Source organism: Amblyomma mixtum, chromosome 2 (genome assembly GCF_055824585.1).
Source record: "Amblyomma mixtum isolate Tamu chromosome 2, ASM5582458v1, whole genome shotgun sequence".
NCBI lineage: Eukaryota > Metazoa > Arthropoda > Arachnida > Ixodida > Ixodidae > Amblyomma > Amblyomma mixtum.
In genome coordinates this window covers 77,151-91,326 of record NC_143013.1, presented here as the reverse complement: position 1 = coordinate 91,326, position 14,176 = coordinate 77,151, and the positions used below count along the sequence as shown (strand labels likewise).

Genomic DNA, 14,176 nt, shown 5'->3' with positions numbered 1-14,176 from the left:
TCAAAATTAATCCGGCGCCGTCTGCTACGGTGTCTGCAATATCTCATGAGAGACGCTGCGAGGGTACTCCGACTTTCGCGCGTACGTTAGCACATTAATGGGGCTCATCACAACTCCACTCAACTCTGCTGGTTTGTGTCGTCGTCCAGGTTGACAACAACAGATGGTCCTTGGTCAACAGCATCGTCAATGACATGGTCCAGTTTCCTCATCCCATCTTCCTCACTAATAGCATGCTGCACGTAATTCTTCCATTTCTCAGTAGTCACTGCATGATGCCTTGCCAAACCAGAGGCTCCACGTCTTAGAGCTTAAGCGTCTTGTTTTGACTGGCGACGAAGCCCTTGACATCGCTCCAAACAAACTCTATCGGGTTCGATTGGCAGTGGTAGGCTGGCAGGCGCACATCGAGACGGCCAGCAGCTTCGGCGGTGCAGTCCACACGGTATCGGTCCCCACCTGTGTTCACGTTGTTGCCAAGCTTCATGAGCTCGGCCTTCACCATGTCGCTACTCCACGCGACCCGTTTTCCAGGTCTATGTCTTTTTTTGAGGCTACTCATCCGCCGCACTTTATCCTGCTTCACAGAATGATATGGCGCGTTGTCCATCGCTGTAACGCAGCCGGCTTCTTCAGGGACAACATTCGGCCCGCCTTCAACGTCTGCGTTGTCCACTGGTAAAGCGTTCGCTCGCTCACCTGAGTGAGTTTTACCCTCCTCTTGGTGAGCGCATTCGTACTTGAACTGCCCCCGTTCTCGACACGAAGCACTTCAAGAAGCCAACTGCGATGGTCTGCTTAGAAAAACAGCGCACTGTCGGTGTAGGGCACACTGACGACACAACCGACTCGGCCGGCGCCATGTTGGAAAATGGCGATGCATCACTACCTCGCAGCAAGCCTCCGCACAGCTGTGTTCGTACGGGCTTTGTTAATTTCACCAGTGATTGAAGCACTCTATACCACCTAAATCTACCAGTCCACATTATGGTTTGGTTTGGTTTATGAGGTTTAACGTCCCAAAGTGACTAAGGCTATGAGAGACGTCGTAGTGGAGGGCTCCGGAAATTTCGACCACCTGGGGTTCTTTAACGTGCACTGACATAGCACAGTACACGGGCCTCGAATTTCTCCTCCAAAGAAATTCAGCCGCCGCGGCCGGGATCAAACCCACGTCTTTCGGGTCAGCAGCCGAGCACCATAGCCACTGAGCCACCGCGGCGGCTTAGTCCACATTATGCTTTCAATTGCTGTGCTCATTGTTTGATTAATAGTCCTACACTGCTCAAATATTCGAGGGACTATTTTTTGTGTTCCTGCAGCCCTGATTGGACGAGAGTGCTCTGCCTTCCGTAGTGCTGCAAACATCTTGTGAGACGAAGCATACGTATTACTCCGCCGATGGCACAGCGGCAAGCCGCCACGGCACTGGGTGGCGCGTTGGTCGACTCCGCCCACCGTACGGGGAGAATTCAAAACAAAACAAAAAAAAGGTGGGAGCCGGACGTTAATTTGATTTAATTAGGGAAATCGACCACACAGGGCAATAAATCGCAGTTTCTAAGAATGCGAGAAACGTGTAGATTGAGTTCCCGCGGCAAAAAGACGAGTTCAGATTTCGCTTCACTGCACCTTTAAGAGGCCTGCAGCCCACAGTAGCATCCAAAGTTTTTACAATAATAACGGCTACCCTCAGCGCTGTGGCACAACAAACGTTGTCTGTTTCGATGTCTTACATGCACTAGGGAGTTTGCTGTGCCTCCAAGCTTCTTGAAAGAGCGTGCATTTTGCCTCGATGTAGCCACGTAACTCGTCGAAATAGCCAAGATTTGTTGGCCCCCACCGTCGAGGGTAAGCGTATTTTCGAAATTATAAAAACTGATGTAGAAATTACGATAGGCTACAGGGGGTCTCAATAACTAAGCAGCCTGCTATTTAGAATGTGTTAGCTGTATTCTGATGTAATACTCAGCTGACAATTCTAAGCCGAAAAGAAGTGTTCTAACTCATTACTTTTATTTTTAAGAAATCCTGTACTGTCTTCGGGGACACACCCTAATGGCCTAGCCTTCTGAAACATTTTCTGCGTACGGTCGTCCACACACCTGCTGAGAGCACTTGCATCATTTAGCTCGGGCCTAGGACCTGAACCAGACCGGGGGAGGTTTCGCAATACATTCCGGCCTGTATGTCTGCGCAGCAGTCAATGCAAAACCTGTGCTCATTTCTTTTTCTTTTTTTATTACAATTATAACGTTCATCCTGCCTTCGACTTCGAATTGCTCACGCAAGGCAACTCTCGGAATATAACATCAGTCTCTCGTACTTTTCATAACACTCACTCTTCACCGAAAGCACACTTGTGCAGTTTTCGAGAATTCAGTTCGGAGCTGACACTTACACTCACCCGATTATTCGGGCCAGTTGCTATAGCATTTTCGAAATGTAAACGTTACCTTTGACAGAACGAGCACTCGGTTTCCATTACTTATTCTTCAGGCGGGAAAAGCATTTGTAGCATGGTGTTAGTAACAACTTTACTTTCAAGCAAAAAATGAAGTGAGATCAGCTCTTTCCCGGTTGTTGGTTGGGTGGACGATTAGGTTTTCCGTGATTTGCTGAGGGTGTTGTCCAGAGGGGGGGGGGGGGGGGGGGGGGCTTGGGATGTATCTGCCTGTGTTTTTGGAGGATAGCCAGCAGTACAACGGGCTTCAGACAGTTCTTGTAGAGTGTTACGGACCCACATGCGGAGGAGCCTGTTGGTTGAAGTCCCTTGAGGCGGATTTAGGCCCGATTTGTCATCAGCATCAGCCTGACTACGCCCACTGCAGGACAAAGGCCGCTCCCATGTCTCTCCAATTTACCCTGTCCTTTCCCAGCTGCGGCCACCGTATTACTACACATTTCTTGATCTCATCCTCCCACTTAACTTTCTGCAACCCCCTGCTGAGCTTGCCTTCTCTTAGAATCCACTCCGTTACCCATCAGGGCCTGCGGTTATCTTGCCTTCGCATTACATGCCCATTTCTGCCTCTTGATTTCCACTAGAATGTCATTAACCCGCGTTTGTTCCCTCGCCCGCTTCCGATTTTTTTGACGTCACGCCTATTATTTTTCTTTGCATAGCTCGCTGCGTTGTCTTTAAGCTGAACCCTCTTTGTTACCCTCCACGCTTCTGCCCCATAGGTGAGTACCGGTAAGATACATTGGTTGTAGACTTCTCTCTTGAGGGGTATTGGTAAACTGCCATATGCGCTTCACCTCATTCTTATTCTTCTAGTTAGTTCCCTCTCATGATCATGATCAGCTGTCACTACCTGCCCTAAACAGCCATATTTTCTTCCTAGACGGTTGAGTATAACTCATTGATCATACTTTGCAGTTCATACCCTGATCGACTTAGCAAGGCAATATCATCAGCGAATCGCAGATTACTAAGGTATTCTCCGCTAAATCTTATCCCCATCTGTTCACATTCCGGGCCCCGGAATACCTCCTGTAAACATGCGGTTAATAGCATAGGCGAGATCGTCTCTCCCTGTCTTATTAGCCCGTTTACGATGTGGGAATCCTGGCTTTCCGCCGTCGCCTTTGCGCGGCTGTGCCGGCCTCCCGCGTTGTTTCTCCTCTTTCCCTTGCTCCCGCCTCAGGCGGTGGAGAGGCGGCTGGGTGACTACTCACTGTCATTTAGCCACAGCTCCGCCCCGGCTCGCCAAGGGCCTTTGCCATTGGCGCCTTTTGGCGGGAATTCGGGAACCGCTTTGGGCGGCCGCGCGCCGCGCGACCGTCCGAACGGGGCCGAGAGAGAGATCCCTCCGAGACAGCGAAAGGTACGTACGTTACTGTTTGTCCCTGCCGGCCTTTGCCGCTCGGACCAGTGCTTACTCGAGCTCGCCCGCACGTGTCCTCTGACCTGCAGCGGCTCGAGCCTGTCCAGCGGGGTCCAGCAACCTCAGACAGGCGTACCTTGCGTTGATTGCCCACTCTCTCTCGCAACCGGCCCAACGGTCGACACGAGAGGGAGATCACAGCACTGCCGCGGGGACATTCTCCTGCAGCGGCGTGCTAGCGGCGCGCATTACTCGAGTCGCTTCGTGCGCGCAGCGGAGCCTTGCTCCTCGCGCGCCCCCGGGACGGGGTGACTATTGAGTGTTTGTGTACCTGCTGAAGGAAGACGTGAATAAACGTCTCCTTTGTGAACTTGGAGGCCTATTTCTTTGCGGCGAATCGCTCTCCTCCCAGCGGAGGTTGAGTGCGCCGCATCGGTGTCCCCAGTGTGTGTGTGGTGACGGCTGATCGGGGCCCTTGGCTCGCGCGAACCTCGAACCCGCGGTGGGTGGTGGCCTGTGTCCACTTAGAAACCCACAACTCTTTCCTCTTCTATCTTTGTGAGGTGGAATATAGGGCAGTGAGTATACCATTCTGCTAATCACGAATGCTTGTTTGGTATTTTTTTTATTAGCCTGATGCTTTGATGTGTCATGACCGTGTGTTTGGACAAACGTTCCCAGATGCGGAGTTTCTGTACCTCCGATACTGGGAGGCCGTCGACCGTCACTTGTATAGAGGGTTTTCCCTTTTTGTGACGGCCCGCAGTCGGGTGGAGCAGCAGGATTCGGTCAGCGAGTGTGCAAGGCCTATACAGGCCACGCAGTCCGTACCGCTTCCGCTTGGAGGCTTTCCTCCATTTCGCCGGCATTTTGCCGTGGTCGTCTGCGTAGGAGTGGGATCCGCTCTAATTTTCGGCCCATGGGTATGGGAGTGGTGTCGAAGAGTAGTGGAGATAAAACTCAGCCTTGAGATGTGCCCCTGCTTTCTAGAGCTAACGAGGGGGATTGTGTGGACCCAAACCATATCTCCGCCGTCCTGTTACTCATAAAGGCGGTTAAATACGCGTGTGTTCTAGCCCCTACACCTCAGTAAGATAGTGCGTTTAGTTTGATTTCGTGCGTCTGCCGTGTCTCAGGTGTAGAATTTCTTCTGAGTAGGGGTGTGCGAATATTCGAAATTTTCAAATATAATTCAAATATTATTTTTTTATTAATCGTGTTCGATTCGAAATCCACATATTCGTGTTGTTTCGATTATTCGACACGACGCGAATATTCTACTGCGAGCACCGGCGTTCATTTCGGTCCGCAAGTCCTATCGACAGAGACATAACAACATGGCGGCGCCCAGAGCAATGCGTAACGTTGGGTTCTAGGCACTACAGTTGGGCCATGCAGTAGCTGACTGCACTGGTGAACTTTTTTGTGGCTATACCTGCGAAGCTGGTATAGTCAGAGCAGTGCACGAAATACCTCTCAATACGAGCCAGTTCAGTGCCAATTGAGAGGGCATTTTCTGTAGCTGGAGAAGTTTCAGCTAGAAGGGAACTACTCCTGCCTGACCAAGTAGAGCAGCCGACAACCTTTTATGTTCATCCCAGCAACGCGCTTTTGTGCTTATGGCAAGCTAGCCTTGATCAATGCTGTGTCCTAGCCACCTTCTCTGATATTTTCACTCTTCTAAGAACAGTGCTCGAGACTGATACTTTTTGTGCAGCCACACGCACCTTTCGTGCTCATTTCATCACTGATAGTTGAACTGTGATGTTCTTGGGTGCTCAAATAAATGTTTTGTAGTGGTTAAATGTGTCTGTCCTTGATTATTCGTATTCGATTCGTATTCGAAAAATTTGATATTCGCACACCCCTACTTCTGAGATTTGAAGCATCACGTCCTGCGTCGTGTACAGTTTGCTTCTAAATCCCAGCCTCGCATGGGGGAAGAGGCCGTGTTTTTGCATGTGGGTTTGGAAACGGCCGAGGATAGCGTGTTCGTACAGTTTTCCTAGGCACGAGGTGACCGACATGGAACGGAGGCTTGCCAATTGAACTGGTTTACCTGGTTTTAGAATAAAGGTGACCTTAGCGTAGGTCCATTCCGGGAGGGGGTGCCCCTCTCCAGTGTTAATCGAAAAGCTTGGTTACGGCTTGAACCAAATTTTCGTCCAGGTTCAGTAATGTTTTGTTGGTGATTTTATCCGCGCCCGGCGCCGACATGGTGCGCAGCTTGTGCATACCTACTCTCACTTCCCTTGTCGATATGTCTTCGTCAAACACGGGGTTCAGAGGGCTTGAGTATTTGAGGGGTAGGCATCTAGCTGTGGTTGTGAGATACCCGTCTTTTAAGTTTTGGATCAAAGTGCGATTTACGTTACGTTGTTGGGAGTCTTTAGTGTTTTATGCTTCTAAGAGGCAACGTAGAAGCTTCCACGTGTTTTTCAGTCCCAGATTTGCAACCGCATGGAAGCAAATCCAGATTTGCTTCCATGCAGTTGCAAATCTGGTCCCACTGTTGACGGGTTAGGTGTACTGCGTGTGCTTCAATCTTTTTCCTAAGGCTGCTATCCTTAGTTTAAGAGGCCGTGTTTGTTTTTCAGCCATCTTTTTTGCATACTGGAGTGTGTTTCCCACATGTGGACAAGTCTGCTGTCCACGATTTTCGTTTCTCGATTACTCGGGATGTGGCACTTCCGACGTCCTATGTGAGTGCATTCACCCAGTTTGCAAGGTTCTCTATCTCAGTAGTGGATTTCTTCCGGAGATTCCCGGATTTATCCCAGTCTGTGATTTTTAGTGTCCTTTTTACAGAGGGAGAGATTGACTTCAGTGCGGAAGTTGTTTGAATGTTGTAGTCGTCGCTGCCTAGGGAGGTCTGCGTGTTGGTTCACAAACACTGTGCGATGTTTTTGGTGATCGTGAGATTGGGTTGGTGTTTAGCTGCGCGCTGTTGTGTATCGTTAACGGGTTAGGGCCTCATTTTGCAGTAATGTCCAGTGTTGCGATTCTTTTCTGCACTTTTGCTTGTAACCCCAGCTTACGTTTCTTGCGTTAAAATCTCCTCGAGTTCTTCGCGCGGTTGTTTAGCACTTTTGTAATAACCGCAAGCGGAGGGGGCGAACGGGGGGGGGGGGGGGGGCTCCGCTGCTTTTTGGCGCGCTGTACGTGTTGAGGATGAACAAGCTGGGGCTTCTTCTGCTTTGGGACGGAGGGGGAGATGCAACGGTTTGTCTGATGTTGCCATCAGACCTCGGGATGCATCGGGCGGTTGGTGTGTGTGTAGTGTTTTATGGCGCACAGGCAACTAAGGCCATCATGCGCCAAGCATACGGTGTTACGAAAATTTTTCCGCTGAATTTTATAGAAAAGTGAAGAATCATCGGTGGTGTAGGGGGACTAAAACGTTAGTGCGACCTAGTGATCACATAGGAAAGAATTTCTAGAAATGGCTAATATTAAAACCTTTAAAGGGGGTTGGACACCTCAGCAGCTATCCTTGTTGTCTTGTTTTGTTAGCAGGAATTGGTCCGTAAGGTGTGTGTGGCCTATTCGGAGATGACAGAGAACCACTTGCTTGAAACGTTCCTGCTGCACACATGACTTCCATTCACCCTAAAGCTATCTTTACCAAGCGCAGTTTGCTATTTACTTCGTTTTTCCAAGGCGAATGCCCTTTTTTTTTTCTTAATTTACGTTGTACTAAATTCGTGCAATCCTTAAATGGTATACATTGTTTATTTTGTCTTCCCACAAGCTTCAGCAGCGCACAAATCTGCTCTGTCGTTGCCTTTCATTCTGACATGACTGGGGACCCAGCATAATTTTGTCTTTTGCTATGTTGTGAAGGTGTCACCCAGTGACGGAGTGATTGCACTTCTAGAGTGAAGAGATGTCAGTACCATTAGGGGGCCTGTGTAAATAATACTGCTCGTGAGATTCTCGTTTACTATTTTTCCTGCAGCTGCACAAATGTCAGGACAGCGGCCGTCCTGTGTTTTTCGTGTTCCTTCTGTCCTCGTTCCGTAGCGCTGTTGTGAATCTATTTGTCAGGTAATGTGTCCTGTATATTGAGATTCTGGCATATCTCTTCGAATCGCAATACCAGTGGCCAGGTAGCTTGCGGTTTGTGGGTAAATAATATTCAACAACGACATTTCGGCACAACTGGATAGTATATATGTTTTGGTAGCGATTCTTCTGTATTCAAGGGAGGTTTCATTTATTTCTGCACAGAGGTTGACTATGGGAGTTGTTCTGTATGCGCCACATGAGAGCGCTAGGCCTCAGTTTTGTACTCGATCCAATTTTTACGGCATGACAGACCTGCCCAACCGTACAGTGAACCCATAATCTAATAAGGAACGTACCAAACTGACAGTTGCAGGCGGAGTGCTCAGGCGGTCGCATTTATGATAAGGACATCAGCTTTATCTTGTTGTGTTTTGATGAGAAAGTGGTAGGAAAGGTGATAACTCAATCGGCTGGTGATTCGGGCGTCTGTCATGTTAAGGGTCCCCCTCTTCGACAGGCCGTGATTGCATATAGCAAATCTGCGAATTAAGCCTGCCGTTAATTTCGGTTTCCTTGTCTAGGAGTTCTATATGAGGGTGGCACCCAAAGTGTCTTGTATATATAGCGGCCAAGGATTCCGAGTCTGTTGGCCAGAGGTGTGTCGCAGTGTATGCGTAGAACCCGAGGAAGTTGTCTGATCACGTGGAGTGATCATTTGAATGGAAAACACTTAAGGCCCATAAAGGTCAGTTTCGAAGTGATAATATCAATTGTATATTGTAAAGTATTTTATGCCTCTCCTATGGAGCCTTTTGTCGTCCATGAAGTGGTGTCGTAGGTGTATAGTGCCGCGCGGAGGTCAGGTATGATAGTGGGCTAACGCTATTTTCAGTAGGAGGGAGCAGAGAACTGCACCTTGTGGAGTGTCACCTTTATTAACCCTCCCAATCCAGAACATTCCACAAGGTGCAGTTCCTGGCTAAACAACTCACCAACATACCTGACCTGGATGGGGACGGATGGTATAGTGCTGGCTGGAAAACATGTTCAAACAGTTTTTTCACGCAACTGATGAGGGAGACAGGGCAAAGGTTTCGGAGGATGACTGCCTAGTGCTGGGTTTGGGAATAAAAGTGATGTGTGCATGTTTCCAGGTGGAGGGCAGCGCTCCATCAGTTCCTAAAGTGAGGTGTCGTCAAGGTTGCGGAGGACCTTGTGTGTCATGTGGTCTGGTCCGGGGGCTGTTGGGCGGCGTATGGTAATCAGTGATCGTTCGACTTCATCAAGGGTGTTGTCCTTGTCGAGGTTCGGATTAGGCCGAGGGGGCCCAGGACAAGTGATTCCGTCCAAATCGATAGAATTGTTTTCGCAGTGCATATGTCTTGTAGAGTTCGGTTGATGTCAGTGCCCTTTTTGTAGATCAAGGTAGCGAGACGGTTCTCGCAATCACACAGAGAACAAGGAAGAGGAAAGCCTCAGGGTGCTTGCCAGCGTTTCGGCAAGAAGACTTCGTATGGCCCAGGTGAACAGAAGCCCCCTTCCCCTTCCTTGTTCACTTTGTGTCTTTTGTAGACCAAATTGAATAATCTTCTTGACTCGTTTGCTGGGGGTGTGTAAAGCTTGCTCAATCCTACTCGCCCAGGGAGCTGGTTCTGGCGCAAGATGAGAGCCAAGTTTGTCTCGCTCTCAGAGGAGTTGAGTGCTTTGGGTTATTGGAGTTTAACGTGCCAAAGCGACTCAGGCTATGAGGGACGCCGTAGTGAAGGGCTCCGGAAATTTCGACCACCTGGGGTTCTTTAATGTGCACTGACATATCACGGAAGAGAACAGTGGGGAAGAAATATTTTGGTTTTGAATGTATGGGTAGTGATAAAGATGGGGAGGTTGCTGCCGAGATAATCTGCTAAGACACCCTGTGGCTTAACCAAGACGTGCGGGCTTGCATATGTAAGCAAGGTCACCGAGGGCCCGCATGTAACACGTGCCGATTCTTGCGGGTGTGTTTAGGTTTGTGTCGGTGTACTGTTGATAACTGGTAAGGTTTAAGGAGTGAGGATGGCTGTGTGATGTGTGGGTGCTGTCACCGAATAACATTTAAATGGGTTATGACTGCGTTTTTCAGACTCATTTTGTTCGCTATGACTCTCGGAACAACTGGGAATGAGGTCATTTGGTGCAACGAGTAATTTGTAATTGAATTTTTAAAACTTGTGCTGTACCGTGTGGTAGTCAGGTAAGACTAACGCGCTCGCGATTCATGACGCCGTGAACCAACGCTCACGTGCTTTCTCTCAACTGAACGAGTGAACTGCGCACTCCTCGTAACGAGCGTAGGGGAGTGGGTGGCTCGCTGTTCGGGATAGGAGTGCTGAGGGTAAAGGGGGGGGGGGGGGGGGGAGTGACGGCAGGGGGACAAAGGCAACAGAGGTCCGTGTCCTTCCCTTTTCTGTCTACTGCCGATCTCGACGGCTTAACTGTAATGTGTCAAGGTGATTTTGCATAGGTTTTCCACCAGACGGCGGCGCTGTCGGGGGAGGGGCTTAGAGTCAACTTCAAATTGCAATTTTTAGCTAAAATGCCCACGTAGAGCCCTGCTTCTTTTTTTAAGTATGCATAACAACGGTAGTGGCTAGAACGCCACGATTTGTTGGGAGATCATAAATGACCCCTTTAATGTACAGGTTGCTTGTTCCTGCGTAACTGCGTTTGGTGTGGAATTCTTCTGTCTGAATGTATTGTTCGACTCCTTGGTGAGTGGTATATGGTGTACGTGACGGTGGAGATGAGCCTGTTGGTTGTGAATGGCCTCTTGGGGGGGGGGGGGGGGTACGCTTTCTGGACGACGTATACCTTCGTGCGTGTCCTACTGACATGCACTGACGGATGACTATGTGAGCAGCCTATCCGTCAAGCTCACCAAGACAGCACAGGCATAACTGTGTGTGCCCACCCTCCGCCATTCCTAGAAAAGCTTTTCCCGCCAAAAAAATAAAACGGTTGAAAGTAATCGCTCGTTCTGTTTGTCGTCTCTCTGCTTCAGGCCTTCCTGTTAAGGTTATCGCTTCCCTTCAAGAATCACACACAAGCATGATTGCTCTCTCAGTATACCAAAAACAGGTTTCCTTGTGATACTTCATAAATATCACGGCTGCAACACCGCTGTCGCTGTATGCATGAGGAGCACATACTATAGACATATAAAAAAACTGCGCTTTCCGCAGTCCTGTTGCTACTCGCCCCACTGTCAGAGTTTGTGCTTCGTCTACAGACCATTCAGTAAACTGTGCTGCATTCTTGCGCGGCCTGAAATGAATGATGTGCTCACCGTGTGCTTGTCTTCGGTCAGCTCTGCCATCCGAAGCTGCACTTGGAGCTACGTGGAGAACACGTCCAGCACCTCCAGGCATCCAACGCCGCGCTCGTAAACAGTCGTGTCCTGCGCAAATTCGTTACGGGGGCTTCAAACAGCAGCCCTGATGTCACACTTTTCCAGAGCACATGGTTAGCGCGGTGCGAGCAACGGCGAGCCCCTACTGCAGCTGCGTCGGCGCGTCTTTCCAGTAATGCAAGTTTGGATAGCTTCGTGGCTTGTATACTATAAGTAGCACTTGAGAGAAAACGCTCGTTCTGTCGTCGTCTCTCTGCCCCAGGTAGTTTTGTGAAAATTAGTCATTCCATTGCAAAAATCACACTGAAGAGCTTGATTGGTACATCATTAATACACAAAAAATGGTTGCCTTATGAAAGTTCATAAACATATGGTTACAACACAAGTGTGACAGTACGGGGAGCGCATACTAAACGCATCCAAGAAAAGATGTCAGGGTTTTAACTTGGTTAAACCTACTAGTGCGAAAGCTCTAGTTTTTGCCTATACCAAGTATTCTTTGGTCCCAATAGGCTAAGGTCAAATTTCGGGTGTGGCCCGGGTCATACTTTGGAAATGCCTCAATTCAAATTTGGAGGTCGCCATCGTGTTTGGCTTGGTCAATTATGGTTGGACATAGATTTTGGTACAAAGTTGAGTGAAACCGTGGGCAGGGTGTGTGCCTCATGTAGGGCATTTTTGGTCAAAGAAAAATACGCTCTGTTTAGCGTTTTACCTTTCGCCACATCCGTGCGCAGTGCGCATTTGTAAGGAGGGGTACATAAGGCGCACTTCCCCATAGAACAGGCGCAGACACTCGCCATAGAAGGAGAAGAAAAAGCAACAGTCGGACGGCGCAGAAACACCCTGGCCAATCCCCCGCCATGGGTATGTGCAATTAAGCCTGAGGACATCGTCATCATCAGCAACACCGATCCAGAAGTGGTAGCTTGGGAGTTGGCTGAAAAGCAGCGAGAGCTTTTCGCTTTGAGATATCCAGGCTTAACCTTAGCTAAGCCACAGCCAAATTTTTTAGTCGGTGTTTCGCACTAAAATTTCACTCTACGCTGTCCTGCTTTTACTCGTCCGACTGTACGTGCTCGTGCTTCGTCTACAGACCGTATAGCTGTGGGTGCGGCATTCTCGCGCGGGCTGAAATGAGTGAGCTGCTCACCGTGTGCCTGTCCTCGGCGACGGTGAGCTCTGTGCCGTCCGAAGCCGCACTTGGAGAACGCGTCCAGCACCTTCAGTCATCCAACGCCGCTTTTGCGTACAGTCGTGACCTGCGCAAGTTCATTAGGGGGGCTTGACACAGCAGCCTCTTGGCAGCCATGACGTCACACTTTTTCACAGCACGCGGTTAGCCCGGTGTCACCTACGGCGCGCCCCTGCTGCAGCTGCATCGATGCGTCCTTCAAGTAGCGGAAGCACGGATAGCACAGTCACCTGGTGTACTATATGGTAGCTGGCCACTTCAATCTGCTGCATTGCAATATGTAGTTTTGTGACCGGCGAAACAGGACGCAGGGGGTATTTGCTCGGATAAAAATTGTTGCAAAAGTTAATTAGAGTGTGCCTCCACCGTGTAACACATCGTGTGTGGCGCTGACGAGCTGTGATACCCTTTCGAAAGGATAGCAATCTCTAGAGGGCATGGGTCAGTGCGGCACAGCTATCTCGATCGACATAAGACACTTTCCGAAAACGACTTTCTTTGCTCGGACCATTTCGTCAACGTCGGCTGCAGGACAAGTCTCACACTGTTGAGGACCCTCGGAAAACATCATTGAAACGAGAGCACTTCAAACCTGATGCTGGGCCTTCCAATTTCTCAAGAATATTCGACTAGTTGTACGCTTCGGAAGAACAGATGGAAAGAAGTGCATGCTATTTCATCCATTAGTGGGGCACAAGCGAAAGCCCCGTGAACCAGCGTTGATTCCTCTCCCGCAGGGGACACTGCAGTGGCCGATCATTTATCATTGGACACGTCTCGGAATCCTCTCAATGTCCATCACACTTGGCTAGCAGCCTACTTCCTTGATAGGAAATGGTTTGCATACCATGCTAATGAAACTAAATGGGACGACCATTGGTCAGATGACTTCGCAACTCTTTGGCCACCGTGCACGATCACATATGTTCCATTCACTAAATACGCAACATACCCCGGCTAAATATACATGTATGCTGTGAGGGCCTACTTTTGCGACAGTTTTGCGTTGGATGCAGTGCTTTAAATGCCCACAACGTGCTTTCGACGATTGACGCCTCTCGCGGCGATTGTTTTTAGCAGGATCACCACCTCGAAAAAGCGTTGGCGTATTCTGCTCGAGCTGAGAAAGGTAAATCCCAAATTTTTCTCCGTGTAAGCATGCCATGTGCAAATTCTATTTATTTTAAGCTGGAAGACAGGTTTGGAAGCGGCACCCGGCTTATTTCTCCTGGGCTGGCGGGGTTTGTAATCGCCTCTATGCAGGTGGCGGGAATGAATCGCCATTCGATGTTGCAAGCGTTCTTGAAAGGAAAAAAAAATCACAAGTCACAAAATCACAAATCAATCTAGCGCTTGCGGGTCGATGGTCATGTCATTATGTATTGAAAAAAAAAACAACAACAGATAGCCCTAGAAAAAATTACTGGCTGTGCTCCAGGAAGAAGGGTGGCAAAGCGCTGAGGGGAAGTCGTGTTAGTTAACTCCTGCGATGCTTGCTCAAAACGAGGCTCAACAAGCGTTGAAAATCAGTGACGGCGTCAAGGGTACGCGACGGGCAGCGGCAAAAACAGTCACGCAGGCACCATGCCTACGTAAAAATTAATTCTCCGCTCCTTCCCAGTAAAAAATTTTCTGCCCGCGTTCCCAGTTAAGTATTATAAAGGAGAATATTTTTTACCTATTTGAGGACTTAAAAGCGTCGCAGTCCTGCTATCACGGAAATAGTTAGATAACGTGATCACATCAACGGAGCAG

At 49.2% G+C, this 14,176-nt stretch overlaps 1 long non-coding RNA gene across 2 annotated transcripts in view; it reads right to left on the bottom strand.

The window, feature by feature from the left end:
* Positions 1–14,176, bottom strand: part of LOC149358191 (uncharacterized) — a 29,538-nt gene that overhangs the window by 3,572 nt on the left and 11,790 nt on the right. The window contains exons 2-3 of one of the 2 annotated variants that reach the window (XR_016288226.1): positions 12,380–12,488; positions 11,164–11,274 (exon numbers count right to left, since the gene is read on the bottom strand). This is a non-coding gene — a long non-coding RNA (uncharacterized LOC149358191). Of the gene's footprint in view, positions 1–11,163; positions 11,275–12,379; positions 13,253–14,176 lie in introns of those variants that run through there. The other variant, XR_016288227.1, reaches the window with a different exon arrangement.